We start from the raw sequence: 19,703 nt of genomic DNA on the forward strand, positions 1-19,703 counted from the left end.
ACAACAGAACACCCTCACTCAAGACTCATATGTTTAATAAGGAAAGAAAAAGAGGACAAAGTTTGAGAAAAAAAGAAAAAGGACTAAGAGAGTAAGAGAGTAGCAATTTACAAAGCGAAAGAATGAGATCAGGCAAGACACTGGAAAGAGGAAAGTAAGGACAGCTAGAACATGTGATAGATCAATCCTTCTATGAAAGGGGGCTGGATATATTACTAAATGAAAGCGGACTTGCTATTGAAGCGGAAACTTCTTGAATATTGCCCTCCCCCCCCCCTCCCCCCCCAGAACAACAATAGACTATGAAAGACGGACATCTTGGAATGGCTAGTCCTACACAAGACTTCTCTTAACTCTCTAAGGGATAGTGAAATTAATTCCTACGACATGCTAACGGAATTAAAAAGGTTCAATTGGAGCTCAGCTGAGGAACTGCACCCGTCACGTAATTGTGAAATTCTGGTACGTGATCCATCTGCCAATACTGGAACCAAGAAGGAGATTACCATTGTTCACTGACAAGGGAACAACTCTGATCAAATTTAAACAGTCTGATAACAGCAACTGAATATGGATGTAAGAGGCCGAATGACGATAGGCCCTGAAACACAGACTATAAAATATCCTTCTACCCTATCCAAAAATGCGGCCAAAAAGTTCAAACATAACACATTGAGAAAAAACCCGGACACATTGTTCGCCGACCCATACTTTGATATGGTCAAAGGCACCATAATGAATGACTTGATTTTTCACACAAATAAAAACAGCGAAATGGCGCAATGCACTCACAGAAATGCTGATCATAGTAGATTTGAAAAACATCCCTCATGGCACAAAATTAATAACTTCCCCATCAAGAAGTTGCAATGCTGAACTATGCATCACGTTATATAAAACGGGAATAGTGCTGATACAAGCAGCCAATAAGGACCTTGAGGAATTTGAAAAGACTTTCCTAATTGTAAAAGAATCTTTGGAGAGACCAAGACACCAACCACCCATGACCCAACATGAAATCATGCGTGACAACAGGGTCAATTCAACTGGGGACATCAACCAACCAGTTGATGCCACAGCTCGCCACAACTCGCAAACCCCCAGCCGTGGAGACATAACGGAAACTGAGAAGGTAACCCTAGAGACTAGTACCGATAGAACAGGGAGGTCTTCCAATCCGGCTAATGAAGAGCACAACCTGACCCACAAGGAAGAACCGATGCAAGTAACCAACAGAGAACTGGAGAGCCTTGAGCTAACTCTCCAAAACTCAGAGGTTGACTCAGAAGGACCAAACCTTCAACAAAACGGGTCACTACCAGATATCACTCGCGATAATTTCGACTCCAACACTAGAGACACCAATCTAACAGATGGCCAGAACAACCAAACCGATAACACTGAAGATTTAACCGTAAATGCGATGGCATCACCAGAGACTGTGAGAGAAAGGATAACGATGACCACCAACCTTGGAAACAAAGTGAAGAATAAGGTCCCAAGGATAGAGCCGGTGCCGCGAACGCACAACGCCACTGCGCTGGAAGAATGTATCCCAGCTCCAAGCGAACCCCTCTATGAAGCCAACGAAATGAACAAAGTAGAGGAGATCGACCCCTACTTTCCTTCCCCGAATACAAGACCAGAATCCCTCAGATCCACTAAAACACCCCGTACCAAGAAAAGAAGTGTGGGAATGAGATTTGATCAGTTGCAGAGAAGAGCAAACTACATTGCTCATCCAGCCAGGTCTACCTCACACAAGAACTCATCCCGAACTCAGAAAGAAATCAAGGAGCTCCAAAAACTTGTAGGGAATCTAGCCCAAAACGCAATGAAAGTCTCTCAGACAATGGGAAAAATCTGGGAGATGACGATAAGCACGCACACCAAGGTCTCACACATCCAGAATCTGGTACATAGACATAATAGACCTATCAGGACAAAGCCCCTGTCGATTGAAGAAACTCGAGCCTTACTCAGGTCCTATGAGCAACATGCCCGCAGCAAGGAGGAGAATTTCGAAATTGTACCTATTGACTCTAATAGATCGACCAGAAAGTATGACAGGAAAGCAATCCACCAAAATCTTCAACATATTCAGCTTATTGCATCTGAAACGGATAATGGAAAACTCGTTAAACCACAGAAACCCTTGAACTGCCTTCTACTTAACTGTCGTTCGGCAACTAAACATGCAGCAGATATAGCCGCCCTCATCATCAATAAAGAAATTGACCTGGCCATCCTCACGGAAACATGGCTCAATGAATCTTCATCTCCTACCATGGATCTCTTAGTACCACCACAATATAACATCGTCAGGCTAGACAGACCAAGGAATGTGGGAGGAGGCATAGCTTGCATTCACCGATCTGAGATCGAGGTCTGTCACTTCCAATCCGACCCCTTAGAATCCTGTGAATACCTTGGCATTAATGTGAGAACACCAAAGAATCAAAGCTGCAAACTGCATGTATTCTACCACCCACCAGGGGAGAACGCTAAGTTCACAGAACAACTGATGGAGATCATAACGACCAACTCTAACTCGGACGCCAATAATATATTCCTAGGCGACTTTAACCTCCATTGGAATGACGGCGGTGATAAATTGGTCAACGCGCTTAAAGACTTCCTCAATGAGCTAAAACTTGTACAAGCCTGCAACCAACCCACTCACTCACTAGGAGCGACCTTAGACTGGATTATCTCAAAAAAGGATGAGACCTCTATCCTTGCTATAGACCCATGCGACTGGTCTGACCATCACATCATATCATTCACGATACCTACATTGACAAAGGGCAGGACCGTGCAACCACGCAAGCTCGAGAAACTGATCCGAGACACAAAGGAGGCTAACACTGAACTACTGGTTAAAAGGTGTGAGAGAGACTTGAAGCCACCCAACAACAAGCAAAATGTCAATGAGCTGACCGATCATTACATAACCTCAATTGGTAATATCGTCAATGACACCATGCCCCTAAAAACGAAAAAAGTATCAGAGAAACCAAGAAATCCTTGGTTTAATGAATCATTGAATGAGGACCGGCGCAAACTGAGAATGGCCAAAAGGAGGTGGAGACAACATCCCTCCTCCCCGGAGCTGAAAGCGCTCAGAAAAACAAGAAAAGAATACAACAAAAAAATAATCAACTCCAAAAAAGAATTTTTCAGAGATGAATTGGACAGTGCCATAAACAGACCACGAAAACTCTTCGAGATCTTAAAACAACAGTCAAATAAACTAACCAAAACGGTTTTAGAGAATACAAAAACGCCCATAAGCTGCGAGGAATTCTCCTCATTTTTCACCGAAAAATCTAAATTGCTTGAAGATGACCTCACAATTGCAGCAACTAACCTTAAGGCACTACCTCAATCCAGTGATGAGTCCAATTTCTCACCAGAGTGCCTCCAAACTAAAAATAAGGCAAAATGGGACACATTTGATCTATACGACCAGGAAAAAATCGCCAGAACGCTGGCGGCACTTAGACCGAACAACCACTTTCAAGACCCAGTACCAGGAAAGTGTGTAAGAGAAATCAGCCACACGCTAGTTCCTATCTGGACTGAGATAATAAACGCCTCACTTGCACAAGGAACCCTCCCTGACTGCCTAAAAACAGGGCAGGTGATGCCCATCCTTAAAAAACCGACAGCTGTTGCCACAGACCCGAACAACTATCGACCAGTGACCAACATCCCTCTACTGGCTAAACTCATTGAGAAATGCGTGCAGGGCCAACTAAGTCAACACATCGCTAAATTCTCGCTACTGGATGATTGCCAATCAGGTTTCAGAACAGGGCACAGTACCGAAACTGCGATCCTGCACATTGTCGATGACGCCTTACAAGCCCTAGACCGAAATCAATCTTGCCTACTGATCCTCCTAGACCTATCATCAGCTTTTGATACGGTTAAACACGAAGTGCTTATGACCAGACTACAAAAGAGGATGGGTTTGTCTGGAAACGTGCTGAAATGGTTTAATTCTTTCCTACAGAACAGGACTCAGCGATTCCTGGTTAACCAAGCAATCTCTTCCCCGAGCCCCAACGCAATAGGGGTCCCGCAAGGCTCTACGCTATCCCCAGATCTATTCAACTTATACGTAGAACCCCTTACGGAGATCCTTCAAAAATCACAAGTATCCTATCACATGTATGCGGACGACACGCAATTATACATAAAGATCGCCTCCCTTGAGGACATCGACCTAATGAACAAGACATTAAAGAGTGCTCTGCAATGGCTAACGATGAACCATCTGAAACTAAACGCCTAGAAAACCGAATTCCTTCTAATCTCACCGACAAGGAGCCAATCTGAAGTTATAGAGTGGACTAAACTGGTGACTGCGCTAGAATGCACCCCGACCCTAGTTAACTCAGCCAAATCACTAGGAATTACACTAGATAAGAACCTCGACATGAAAAACCATATTAACGCAATGGCCAAGAGCGCCCGCTTCCACCTGAACTATTTAAGAAAACTGAAACCCTTTATCACTGAGACAGATCTAAAACTGGCTATACAATCACTAGTCATCTCGAGGATCGAATATGGCTGCACCACATTGGCGGGCCTGCCAAAAACATCCATAGCACCGCTAAAAGCCTGCCTCAACGCAGCGGCGAGACTCATTACGGGAACAAAGAAATTCGATCACATTTCTCCTCACCTGAAAGCTCTACACTGGCTACCTTATGAAGCCAGAATTCAAATGAAGATGGCCTGCATCACGCACAAAGCGGTTCACTACAACACACCGAGATATCTAGCCAAGAAACTTCAGATCTCAGGAGGTAACAGAACTACGAGAAGCGCAAAGGATTTGCTATTACGACCAGCATTTTTCCACAAGAAAAAGACCTACAACAGAGCATTCTCCGGAGCTGCCCCCAGAATCTGGAACTCACTCCCTCCAAACATCAGGAAGATTCAAAATACAATAACATTCAAACGAGAATTGAAGAGCCACTTGATGAGTAAATACCCTACTTAGAGTAACTTAAGGATCACCGGGATGATCAAAGACGCTAACGGAGTGCTGCCCTCTCCATGGAAAATGGGAAAGATCATCATCGAACAATGAACTGATACCGTGTGCAAGCCGAGGCTTGACACTTCACAGCTACCTCGTATACATGTGTGAATTTGAATTTGAACTATATCTCACAGTCATACTATTTAACTTCTATCTCACTTGATTTATTTACCAATATATGTGGAACTTTAACTATTTGTCTCAACCACTATATATAACTTCTACCTCACTTGATTTATTTATACTTATTATCCTTGATATGCACTGAATCGCCTTATAACCCTACCTCAACGAACATGGTTTGTTAACATGACACAAGCCAAGCCTTGCTCTCCATTTAATGACAATTGCACAATCATTATGATTATATATATTAATCGCGTCCATACAGTATATTGCCTTTCTACCTCACTATGCTCTTGTTGCTATTACTGCTTTTATTATCTTTTTATGCAATTCCTTTCTGTTAAGCGCTCTGATACCCACGGGTCTTGTCCGCGCTATACAAAACACTATAAATAAATAAATAAATAAATAAATAAATTCACAGAATTGCTCCAATCTTGTTGATTAACTATGATGCAGGACCAGATGCATTACCTTCGGAGTTCTATGAAGACTTTTCAAGCATCTTTCTCAAATAGTTTTTGAGGTTGATGACGTACATTGAGGAGACAAGAGATGTCTTGCTTTCAGACCTTTATAATGATACTTTTCAAAAAAGGGATGGATCCACATAATGGTCCGAATCTTGTTGATTAACTATGATGCAAAAATCTACGTCAAAATACTGGCAAATCGAATAGTCACTAGAATTACAGGGTGGTTGGACAATATGCAGAAAGGGTTTGTCCTAATCAAGACAGCATAGCACATACTAATCTTCCAGTTGCAATATTCGATCTGACAGGTGTACTAGGCATACTGGCTGGGATGATTATGTTGGATGCTGAAAAGGAGATCAGTTGGGTACGCTGTTTTTTTCTATGGGTGGCGCTTTCTGCAAAGTGTGTTGATTCTCAGATGTTGGCTAAAATTCAGGCTCTCTACTCCAATCTGTTAGCACTGGTAGTTTGTTTTGGTTCCAATCCTGAAATGGTCTCATTAAAAGAGGAACACAACAGGGGTGCCCTCTGTGCACTATATGCTCTTTACCTTGAACCATATCTATGACATTTATGGAATTTGGGGCATTTTGCCCTAAAAAGGAGTAATGCCTCAATGTATAGTATTGCAGGATATGCAGATGAAATGGCAGTATTCACATGCAATTCAACTGCATCCGTGGTGGCAACCAAGAAGGAAGCTCTTACATTTAGGGCCCTGTCCATAAAGTATCTAAGACACAATATCTTTTTAATCAAGCTAATTCGGAGGGTGACAAGAGATATGTCGAATCTGCACAATATTTGGGAGTTTGGTTCTCGTCATTGTTTAAAGCCACTTAATTATGAACCTGTTGTAGAGAAATCAAGGCCTGTTTTTAAGCATCGGAATACAGTTTACTCTAGGTCTCAAAGGGCGCTGCAATTTGATCAAAATAGTGATCCTTCCTATATTTCTATACCTATTTAGGATCATTCTTCTATGTTAAACAGCTGATTACTTTTCTCAGGTAGATAGGTCCTTATATTCTAATTCTGGATACAGCGTCTCGATCAATCCTATTTCAAGCCTACTCAGTTTAAGACCCTTCTAGTGCTTTACCAGGTTTGACAAAGTCTCTAGGATAAATCTCAATTGGCCCTCTTATGGGGTATACATCTCTATGGTTAAACCTGCATTTCCCTCTTTTTCTTTTCATTTGAACTTGTTAGTTCTTTGGGGGAATCCCAGGTTTTACCCTTCTCTGAACTAGTCACTCAATTTGTCGTTCCTACCACAGGCCTTTTTGAATTTTTACAGATTAGAAGCTTCTTTCATAATCAAGTTAAAGATTCAGTGATGCTGAATCGAAAACCTTATGTTGAACTTTAATGCAGAGCATGCTGAAGAGATATAATTAGTCAATTTTATGAGTTATACGTTTCTGAACAGCCAGACAATACATCTTTTACAGCTACTAAATGGACTTGTAATTTGTGGATTCAAATGGGCGTTGATACGATCACGAAATCCATCTAGGTGAATCATCGATTTATGAATATTTCCAGGTTCGAAATCTATCATTCCAAGATTCTTCAATATATCCATCATAGCTCAAATCGATTCTTGATCTGGGGCTGTCGAAAGACCCATGAGTGTTTTCTTTGTGGTGGGTTGATTGCAGATACTATGCATATTTTCTGCTAGTGTAGGGCTATACATTATTACTGGAAGAGGTCTTTGATGAGATCTCCAGGGTTATTCAAAGTCCTATTTATCCACTGTCTTGGTACTTCGGGATAGGTTTCCTCGGAAGTCAAAGGTATTACACTCTTTACGATTCTAACTGCTTGGATCCTGGTTACGAGACATTGGCTCGAACCAAATCCACCATTGGTTATTAGATGGTACAAGCAGTTTACGGATAATTTGAGCTAGAGCTGTCCCTTGTCAAGAAGAATCATGCAAGAAATTATTTACAGCAAATGTGGGCCCGGGTGAACATAGATGCGGTGTCTGATAGATGTGAGGGTCCCAGGGTTTTGGATGAATTGTCAGCTCACTTCTTTTAATTTTTCATCATTTTTCATTTCTTGTAATGTTTACAGTGTTACCATGCTGCTGCATTACCAGTGTAAAAGTGTATGGCATATCAATAACAATAATTTTTTTTAAAGAAGCACAGGTAGCCGGCAAGAATATATCGGTATTGGAAAACATAAACACATGGTAAACATTGTTTACACTGCATGCAACACAACGCATGCCATTACAACGTGGTCATTACAATGACTGCGTTGTAACAACGCATACAAATACAACACAAATTGCAACAACGACTTGCTCTAGGGATCAGAACTTGTTGGATATAAAATCCAACACCTTCCCTACTTTTGCACAGACTGGAGTTGGAATGGTAAATTATACTATTCCAACTCCCTGCACCCCCCCGAGGCAAGTTGTTGTTCCGACTTGCCTTTGTGATAGCACGCATTGTTACAATGCGGTTGTTGTAATAACCTTGTTGTAATGGTATGTGTTAAAAAAGCATGCGTTGCAATGCGGCATATTCGAACACATAGATTCTGGGAGACAAAGATCCATGGGACTAGCAGATAAAACAGCTACTAAGATGCACAGATACCCACAGAGAGGCATGGAAAACTTGGGAATGGGAGACAGATCAAAGGGAAGTTGAGAAACAGACACTTGGAGACTGTGTTACACAGACTCAATGGGCTAAAGAGACTATGAAATTAGAGTCACAGGCACACTGGGGTAGGTAGACACAAACAGGGGGACAGAGGGACCCAATTTGAAGCTGAACTGGTTGTGTTAACTTTGTAGCAAAAACGTTGAAAAATCAAGTACAGATAGTATTTAAAATAAGCTCATATTGTTCATGCTGGACACCCAAACGTCCTATTACAATCCAAATTTGTACTGAATGTAACTGTTAAGGCAAACTGTGAAGATTTTACACTTGGCAAAAAAATATTTTGCGAAGATTTGGTCACAAAGCAGATGCTAAGTTGGTTGCAAATGGTTTTTGCACAGTGCTTGTATTGAAAACCCGATTTAGCAGATTAATGGAGACACAAGCCTTCCAACTTTGTGAAGTTTCTTGAGTTTTCTTTACAACCAAAGTTACGGAAGCTACCCACGCATAACATGCTAGAAGACTATTCTGATTTAGGAAAAGGTGATATTCTTCGACAAGATGAAGCGTATTGTCATCAAGCTGTCATGAATTTCACAAAGCATGTGCCAAGACCCTCAGAGGTTACCCTTCTTATTCTATGTGCAGGCATTGGCACATTGTGGGACATATATACAAGCCCCTGTAGCCAACACAACATCACATTTTTTGATGTTGTGGTGGAGATAGGAGATTCGCCTTATTCACAAAGCGGCATTAAGCCACTTAACATGGCTTAGTGCCGCCTTTTGAATAAAGCATAATTTCACGTTATACTAGCGTGAAAGGGGTTAATGGGTATTGTGGTGGGCGTTTCACCACAACACCCATTGATTTTGATTCTGCCCCATATTTACAAGGGGAGAGTAAATATGGGCAGCATCAAAATTAGGACCAGTGAAATCCAGGTCTTACCCTGGTGCAAAGAAGGAGAAATGTTTAATTTATCCTTGTTTTTCCTTTTTCCGTGTGTGCTGCATTGTGCAGCACACATAGAAACTGAACAACACCATTGATTGTTTATGTGCAGGAAGGTGTCCCTTTCTGGACATAAACATACATTAAAAAAAATGACTTTTTGTAACTTCTATGTGTGCTGCATTAAGCACTATGGTGCAAGGGTGCCTGCGTTGGTTCTAGGCAGTTAAATTAGCACCAGCTCAGGGGGAAATGCAGGGCTTCACCGTGTTCTTGCAAATACAGTGCAGCCCTGCATTTCAGAAGTGGCAGAGCGCGGTTTAAAGCCAAGGTGGCTAACGCCGGGATCCGCCAATTCCTTATAGATATGCCTCTAACTTTTTCAAATTTAATTTGAGCTACTTTGTGGTAGTTATGAAGAATAGGTTTAGAAGCAATGTATGGAAAATACAAAATATATCTTGTCCAGTACAAATGCCTTATCCAGTAAGTTAGCAGGATGCTTGTGATACTTTTCCACGGTGTGAGAGCACTAATACTTTCCCTGGATACATTGCTATGTTTTGTTGACTTAAAGATAAGAATCCATCCAAACTTGAAACTGATTTTGTGTAGAAAAATGAACAACACAGTGTATGTTCCTTATTGCTTGATAGATAGGAACTCTCACTTCACCCAAAAGCAGCAAAAATGTAGCATAAATGTAACCGACAAATACATAAAATTAAATGGGCAGGTCATAGTTATTATCTGTGTCCCAAATGCTAATGTCTGAAGTGATATTTCATTTGAAGAATAGGGCTAATAATCTCCCACTTCCCAATTACCTCATGGACTGATTTGACATTTCATTACAAGGAGATAATCTTGTCAATGTGTGCAAGTAAATTATATTGTCATGTAATGCTTTACAATATTATTTCACCTGGCAATTTATTCAAATAGAATCCGAGTGCACATAGTAAAATAGAATTTAAACATGTTTATTCAAAGAATATAAAGTTGAAGGTATTTTGTGTCTATTCAAAATTTTGGGGGTATTTCTATTTGTGTTCTGCTTTAGCAACTGATTGCTTCTTAACCCATACCTAATGATGGTGAGAAATCAGTTTATCTTTTAAGAATGTGGACAAAGTTGTGATCGGGTAATCTAACTAGGAACTTGTGGCATACCATTTTAAAGTCCGCACAAAAATTCAATGATGAGAATTTGTGCGGTTTTAGTTATACAAAAAGTACACGTTCTTCAGATAGGTGAATGCTATTGTTACAGAAAAGAAGAATACGTTTGTACACTTGGCACTAAAATTCAACGTAGTCTCAACACAGACCTCAGCTTCATAGAAGGCATCACCAAAAATTAAAGACATCATCAGAACCCAGTGAAACTCTTCCTCCAGAAACCGATTTCAGAACAAAATGCAGGTACTAGCTCCTACCTAACTAGAATGCAACAACACTCTAATCAAAAGACCGTTAAACCCAAACTAGCAGCTCTAAAAGGTATTCTAATTGCTGTGGTACAACTCATGAAGGACTTGAAGAAGTTAAGCCACATAACACTACACCAAAGTCGCTAAAATAGCTCACCCTCTAGTTTATTATTATCTTCAAAACTAGAACAATCACTTACAAGGCCATAGAAAATTATAGCCCTATATACTTGGCCAAAAAATCAATAATAGATGTTTACACCCCCACCAGTTGCCAGGATTTTTCCAGACTACAAACCAAGAAATGTATTAAATTCAAAAACAGAAGACCATCCTTCTCTGTCTACCTAGCTAGGTACTGGTCTTCCTCTAAATATTTTGCCTCCTCCTTCCTGTTTGCTGAAAAAGCTGACCTTAGGACTTTGTGCTCTTCACTACTAACCAGAACTAGAGTGCTTGTACTCAGATCCTAAACATGGTAATATTGGCCTACACTTCACTGGCACATTTAATTTACGTATAGGTCCCTAGTAAAAGGGTATAACATGTACCTAAAGCCTGTAAATCAAAGCTACTAGTGGGCCTGCAACACTTATTGTGCCACCCACTTAAGTGGCCATTTAATACATGTTCCCGGGCTGCCATTACAGCCTGTGTGCAGTTTTTAACAGCCAATTCAACATGGAAAAATTAGCTCTTTGCCAGGCCTAAAACTCCCTTTTTAATACATATGTCAGGACAGGGCACGGCTTGTGCCACAGCAAGATGGCCGTGACTCCGTAGAGCTCCACGCTTCGGCAGAGACGTTTCGATATCGGAGCGGCTATTTTCACCTCCTGTTCATATGGGCTGAGGAATATTGGAGCGCTGGTGTAGGGGCACAGGTAGCTGTTCTTGTTTCAATTTTTTTATTCAGCTTTCTGCCTGTTTCCCCCCCTCGTCACGTTCTCTACATGAGTAATGATTCCGGCCCCCGTTTTGAGTGCAGAGTGAGGCAATGTATTCTGCACCGGCGTTTGACAGCCATCTTTCCTGTTACTTTCAACTGGCACATTTCTTGAATGATTACAACAGGAAAATTAGTACTGGTTCATGGCACTTCTCAGCCTTATAGTGAATGGGAAATATGTTTTAAGAATAGTTGTTTTTGTCCCATGAGCCTGCAAAAGAAGATATAGGCAAAATTCCCAGTCTGCATTTGAGGAAAGGAGCTCTTAGGAACAGGACTTTTATATAACCCAAACCTCCTCACATTGTGAAGCTCATTTGAAGGACTAGTAGGAGTCTGTAAATCTTCCTTAGACAACAACAGAAAGTGTCATAATAATCTTAGAATTTACGGTATTCCTGAAAGGGGGAAAGGTTCGGACATGCTTACCTTTCTCAAACTTCATATACCCCAACTAGTTGGCCTCAAGGGTAATACTTCACCTAACCTACAACAAGCCTATCGTATCGGTCCCAGTCTTGGCGGATCTTGCTGCACATCGTCAGTTTATCGCCCCAAAGGACTTATCGTTCTTTTTTTAGAATATACTGAGTTGTTAAAGGTCCTGTCTGCGGGCTAGGCAGAGAAAGCACATGTTGTGGTCCGGTCAAAAAGATTTTTTCTCTCAGGATGTGTCACGTGCTACTGCTTCTCAATTCAAAGAGTTCCTTTCATTTCATCCTGCTCTTCGTTCCATGAATGCTAGATATGGCCTTTTCATCCCTGTTTTTTTAAAGTTACTTACAAGCAAAGGTCTTACTCTTTTGATCTCCCAGAGGACTTAAGACAGTTTATTGCTCATCACAAAGGAGAGGAATTTGACCTTGGGAAATCATGAATATTGTCTGCTCCACCGTGTTATACTTCTTTTTGCTCAGTTCTGATTACCAGCTTTAGCATATTTTATGCATAACCTTTTTCAATTTGTTGTTTTTTGGAGGTTTTTGAGGGTTTTTGCCCTATTTTTTGTTGTTATTCGTATGTCTTTATCTCTGTGTGTTTTATATTTATCTTTTCAATGGTTATTTTCTGATCTGTCCTACTACTGACTTTCTAATGATTGTCTGTTTTTCTTTATACACATATATGTCTTGTCTACCTTGAATATCATTCCTGATGTTTTTCTCATCATGGTGCCTCCCCTCCTATTCACTTTGTTTATTCTCTTCATGTTTTGGTAAGTGTTTCTCTCTCCCCAAATGTATGAACATAATTTATATCGCTCTGTTTTGTATTTCTTGCATTATGTTATTGTCTTCCATTATGTTGTCGTCTGACGGTTGTTCCTTATTATATTTTTCCTTCTTTGTCTTTTTCTTATTGGTCTTTGTTATTTCTCCTTAACTTTGCGGTGTCTTATCTGTCCTCTTCTTGCAGTTCTCTATCTCTTTTATGTCACCTTTATCTCTTTGGCTACATGCTTTGCTCTTTTTGACTGAAGCCCTTCAGCTTCCTGTCAACTTTCCTTCTTCTACCATTTACCCCTTTTGTTTTCTTCTCTATCTTCTTCCTTTCAGTTCTTTTTTCAGGTTTTTTCTCTATCCCTTACATATCTTCAGCATACCTTTTCCGATTAACTCCATCTCTTTCTCTCTTCTGCTTCCTTATTATCTTAGTTTTCCTTCATCCTACTGGTTTCCATGATTTACTTGTCTGTATTTCAATTTAACAGTTTCTTCTTGTTTAAAACAAAGTTGTACCAGTTTTATAATGCAAATGATGTTGCTTAATGTTTTCATCTTTTTTCCATGAATGATAATATTCACATTGTTTCCTGGAATGCGAAAGGTCTCCGTAATCCTGTTAAAAAACAGAGGGTGCCCAGCCATTTACCTAGGTTGCACTGTAAAACGGCAATGCTTCAAGAAACTCACTTAAATGACAATGATATCAATTCCCCCAAAAAGCGATGGGTAGGTCATGTTTACTATTCTCCAGCTAAGGACAGGAAAATGGTGTGGTGACCCTATTTCACCAATCTCTTTCTATTATTTTAGAAAAGGAGGAGAAGGATGTTGATGGTAGATGGCTCCTTTTACATCTTACTATAAATGGTTCCCCTTTCTCTCATCTAAACATATATGGTCCTACTGACGTCGACTCAATTTTGGCAGGCTATGTCGCATACCCTTCATTCATGTCCTGATGTCAATCTATTGGTGGGTGGGGACTGCAACCAGGTAATGGATCCCTTCATTGATAGAAAGTCCTCTGCTGGATATGTCCCCAATAATATGCAAAAAACATTTACGAACACAATTAGTTCTAGGGGTTTGGTGGATGACTGGAGGATATCTCATCCTGACACCTTATTGTTCACATTTTATTCCCCTACCACAACTCTTCATCTAGAATAGATTATATTTTTTCGAGCCCTCATCACTTTTCCAATCTAACTAATGTTAAAATTGGTTCCATTCTTATCTCCGATCATGCCCCTGTTCTGATTTCTTTAGATCTCCCCTCTGAGCCCTCCAAGTCTAGTAGGTGGCATTTTAATAACTACTTCCTCAAGGATCCTACCTTTTTGCATTGTTTTAAATAGTTTTTGTCAGATTTTTTCCTTAGGAATGTTGATCCCGATATTCCTTTCCATACTATCTTGGATGCCTTTTAGGCGACTGCTAGAGGATTTATTATTGACTATGTTGCGGCTAGGATGAAACAGTCTATAAAGGACTCAGCTTCCTTATTAGCTTCCATTAACCATCTTGAGCATTCCTACTTAACTTCTAATAATGAAGACACACTTAAGAAATTAGTTCAGGCTAAACTGTCATTTAATAGAAAGTCAACGGAGGAAGCTTCTGGGACCCTAATTAAGGTTAATTCTAAATTTTATGGCAGTCACAATGGAGCAGGTAAACTGCTCATTAACTATTTGAAGGTAAAATACCAAAGATCCAAAATTGTTAATATCATAGATGATAAGGGAGTTAATAATTTTAATGATGATGAAATTTGAAACAATTTAATATATTTCTATAAGACACTATACACTCCTGAGTCTTCTCCTTATGATACAGCACTGGATTCTTAGTTTGAGGCGCTACCCCCATTCTTACTCCTCTCTTGATATCTCTCTCTTAGAAAAAGATCTAGCCCTTTCAGAATTTAAATCAGCTCTAGCTTCATTGCTTAAGGAGAAATCTCCTGGCCCGGATGGTTTTACTGCCAAGTTCTATTCTTGCTTCTCCCAGATTCTTCTTCCTCATCTTTATTTCAACACTTCCTTTCATAAGAAAGTTTGTGGTTCTTTTCTTGAAGCCATGACATGTCTAAATCCAAAGAAGGACAAGGACCCCTCTACTTGTGCTAATTACCACTCCATTCCTTTAATTAATTTAGAGTGCAAGATTTTGCTAGGATTCTCACTCTTCGTATCAATAAAGTTATTCCTGACTTGATTGGATATAAACAGACGGGGTTTGTTAAGGGTTGGACTCTTGCAGATAATTCTAGAACTTTTTTTAACATTCTTCATCTCGCCTCTAAAAGATCCTCTCCTGTTGCAACTATTACTCTGGATGCGGAGAAAGCCTTTAATCGCATCCATTGGTTTTAATGATGCATGCCCTCAAGTGACACGGTTTCGGTCCTGTTATTTTATCCCTTATTAGTTTATTAAATTCCTCCCCTACTACTCGTCAAGGCTATCCTTTCTCGCCTTTGCTTTTTATTTTATCTCTTGAATCTTTTCTTCATTCCCCAAGACATTCTTCTGCTTTTAGTGGATTTACATATAAATCTGTCAAAATCAAGTATACTGTTTATGCAGATTATATACTGTTACATATCTCTGATTCTTCTTCTTTACCCGCTTTCACAGACCTTCTATCTTCCTATGTTGCTCTGTCTGGATATAAATGAAACTTTTCTAAATCTGAAGTCCTCCCATTAAACAATTATTGTCTAAAAAGTATGTTCGAAGGGACAGACTTCAAATAGAACACCAACTATATCAGATGTCTGAGAATAAAATATTCCTCCTCTGTTGCCAGAATGGTTCAACTATACCTGCATGATGTGCTACTAAAGGTTTCTGCTATGGCTCAGAAATGGTCTCCTTTGTTCTTGTCTTGGTGGGGCAGGTTGGACTCCTCTAAAATGATGATGCTTCCGGTAAAATCAACTTCTATTTGTCTATGCTGCCAGTCTGTCTTCCTTTAAAAAAATGTAAAACCCTCAATAGCATTCTGAGTAAATTCCTTTGGAATAACCGCAAAGCTTGCATTTCTTTGTCTGCTTTATCTGCTCCTAAAGAAAGGGATGGGGTTAATTTTCGTCAATATCATTCCTCCTTTTTAATTCATCAGGTTCTGCCCTATTTTTCCTCTACGATTGATCCTCCTGTTTCATTTTGGCACAAATTGGAGGAATTTGCAATCTATCCACTCCCTTTCTCCTCATTAGTTCATTTCACCCACTTTCCTCGTTCGACTTCCCAACTCCCCAAATTTCAGAATTTATATCAACATTTCAACCGGTTCTTACAAAGACTTTTACACCTTTACATATATTCCTTGACTCCTCTATCTGGCATAATAAGTGTATTAAAATCTCTAATCGCATGATTTTTTGGAAGGATTGGATTGCTAAAGGGATTATCCAGGTTAAACACTTAATGGGTAATATGCAATTTTTTTATTTCCCAGGAATTTCAATCCAAATTTAAATTATTCGCTGCTTCCCTTCTTAAGTTTGATTATCTGAGATTGATTTTAATGCAACAGCTTCCTCATATCTCTGTAGGTCCCTCCTCTTCCTCTGATCCTCTGTTTGAGCCATTACTTACTTCCCTCTCTGTCCCAGGTCCTCACATATACAAATATCTTAATTTTTCTCTTCCTACCCGTCTCAAAATCAAAACTGAACTTCTATGGGAAACAGATTTACAACGTCCCCTTTCTATACACACATGGAATTCTATTTGAGCTCGACTACATCACACTTCTTGCACTGCGAGCATTTCTCAGACTCTTTATTATTTTTATCAGAGATAATTTTTTACCCCAATAGCCGTTTCCAAATTTAGTCATGGCTTATGCCGTGTGGTGGAGTTTTTTCTTCTCAACTGCTTTCCAAGTGTACGTTGGCGATCATGAGTGAGTATCAGTGTCACCTAGCATGATTTTCTTGCACTAGGAGAGCACCCAGCGAGATCTTCACAACTTGGGTGATAGTGGTTGGTCTCAACCGTTTGTGAAGGGATAGCTGCCGCTCAAGTAGAAAATCCACTCAAGCGGCAGGAGAACAAATTTGAGAAGCAGTTCCTTCTGGCACGTCCTGTGGCACCATTCTTGCTTATTTTTCAGTGCAGAACAAGCTCCTTGCACTAACAATCAGTGTGAGTAGTGCAATGTGTTGATTTCCTTCCATTCGCGGAACTCCACAGAATCTTGTGAAGTTTTCATGTAACTCCACAAAATTCTGTGAACTGAGTCGCCGCGAATTCCAATTACCCCTAATTTTAAGTCACAATTCTGAAACTTTTAGGAAGTTCTTACACTGTATTGGGGTAACCAATTGAACCTCAGTACCTGGGTAACATTTAACACATCAACAAAATAGCCCTGTTGGTGACAGAAGCAATTCAGGAAAAGTAATATTTCTTAAGGTAAACTAGAAGCATAAATCAACATAAGAAGAAAAAGAGAAATAGAAATCAGACAACCAGGAGGGAAGTTACTGCACAAACAATGTATTTTAGCAAAAGCACATGTAGACATCTATGTACATAGCAAAAAAGGTCGCTTCAACATGTGCAGGAGTGTGATTTAGGTGCTTGTGAGAAGCAAAATGTGAAAGGTGTGTTAATTAAATAAAAAAATACAATAAAAAGAACAGCATTGCAGTGCTGAAGCCACCTGCCAGCTGTCTGTCAACTATCATTCAGTCCAAATTGCAAAGGGCAACTTGAGCGATTTCTTTGAAATCTAAAGGAAGAATTTATGCTTTGTACAGACACTTTGGAGAGTATCTGTACCAAGGCATACATTCATTCATTGGACTTCTAAGAAATCTCTCTAGTTGAACTTTTAATTTTTTTTACCAACGCTTTCACATGTCACTCCTCACAAGCTCTTTAATCACATTTCTTCACATTTTGGAGCAACCTTTTTTGCAGTACGCATAGATATCTTCATGTTCTCGCACTAAAACAAATACTTTGTGCGGGGAACATCCATAACAACGCGGTCAAAACAACGCACTGCCATTACCACGCATCTTTTACAGCGCAAGTCGTTACCATGACTTGCGCTGGAGGGCACTGTAGACTAAGGAATAGTAGATTTACTATTCAAACACCTTCCTTACTGTACGTAGGCTGGAGTTGGAATAGTAAATCTTACTATTCCTAAGTCCAGCACCCTACATCGCAAGTCGTGGTAACGACTTGCGTTGTAAAAGATGCGATGTGATGTACCGCGATCTAAAAGATCGCGTTGTAACATCATACAACTCTTTGTGCTGTAACATTTGTCCGGGTTGTGTGTTTGGTATTTTTCTTTTTCTTCTTATGTTGATTTAGGCTTCTGGTTTACCTTACAAAATACTGGTTTTACTGAATTGCTTCTGTCACCAACAGGGTTTTTAGAAAGTCGGCATTTTCTTGCTTTAACAATTGTTTGCCTGCAGCCTGTGTCCTGGGTCACATGACTTTGAAAGGTTGGCAGTTGGCAGGGTATTCCTTACAGATTGTGAGACAAAGAAGAAGAAGGTATTGCACGACTCATCCTGGACATCCCCCGTCGCAGCCACATCTCCGGACACCTGAGAGATCTGCACTGGCTCCCGGTCAACAAGAGAATCACCTTCCGTCTCCTCACCCACGCACACAAAGCCCTACACAGCCAAGGCCCAGGATACCTCAACAGCCGCCTCAACTTCTACGCTCCCAAACGCCAGCTTCGTTCGACCAGCCACGCCCTCGCCGCCGTCCCCCGCATCCGTAGAACCACCACAGGGGGACGGTCCTTCTCCTACCTCGCCGCCAACACTTGGAACTCCCTCCCCACCCACCTCGCCTGACGCAGGACCACCTCGCCTTCAGGAAGCAACTCAAGACCTGGTTGTTCGAGCAGTAGCAGATCCCCCCCACCCCCAGCGCCTTGAGACCCTCTGGGTAAGTAGTGCGCTATATAAATTCAATGATTGATTGATTGATTGATTAGGGACAGAGTTGTTCCCTACCCCACTTACTTTTGAAATGAGCTGCCTCCAGCAAACTCACAAAGATACTCACACCAGTCCTTTGTCACTCTAGACCTCTTGGAGCCTGGGCACAGGAGGAAGGGAATTCCAGAACCAGATGTTGTGGGAATTTAGAAGTTTCTTCCACTTCAAAGAGTGGCACCAGGTAATATTTCTGGACTCTCCGACTAACTCTTCAGTTTACTCCTAGGCCTGGGGAGGACCCCCAGGAGAACTACTGTGTTCTTCAGAGGAACGCCCTGGTAATTGAGACCTGCTTTGTACCACAGAGGACTGCCCTATTGCTACCAGATGACTGCGCTGCTGCTTGAAGCCTTCCTAGTCCCCTCAAAGGACTGTCCTGCCACTTGATCCTGGGACTACCAGAGAGATACAAAGTGTTTGTTGGCTGGCTTCCTGTTGTGAATTATGAGTACAGTAAAAGCTCCAACAACATTAAACTCCACCTTGTACCTGCCTGAAGCGAGTCCTGCCCTCCAAGTGGTGCCCACCCCATCCTGGACACTTGGAAGCAGTGCTAAAGGTGCCCAGACAGCCAAAACCTTAAACTTGGTAAATTTTCCACCAAAATGTGGTCCGAGAACCAACATGAGACCAGGACCTACCTGCTTGTTGATCTGCTTAAGTCGCATAGCTGGTCAGTCTGCCATTGAGGTAGACCCACTGCATTTTTCTCCACAGCAGCAAATTCTGTTCCTCTTTGGAAGGGTATCCTGCCTCGTGGAGCCCTCACCTGCTACAGTCTGCAGCTTTGTTCCCGCTGGAGATTTCTTCACTCCAACTTCATCAAGGGGCTTCGCAACC

Source organism: Lissotriton vulgaris, chromosome 3_1, assembly GCF_964263255.1.
Source record: "Lissotriton vulgaris chromosome 3_1, aLisVul1.2, whole genome shotgun sequence".
Lineage (NCBI taxonomy): Eukaryota > Metazoa > Chordata > Amphibia > Caudata > Salamandridae > Lissotriton > Lissotriton vulgaris.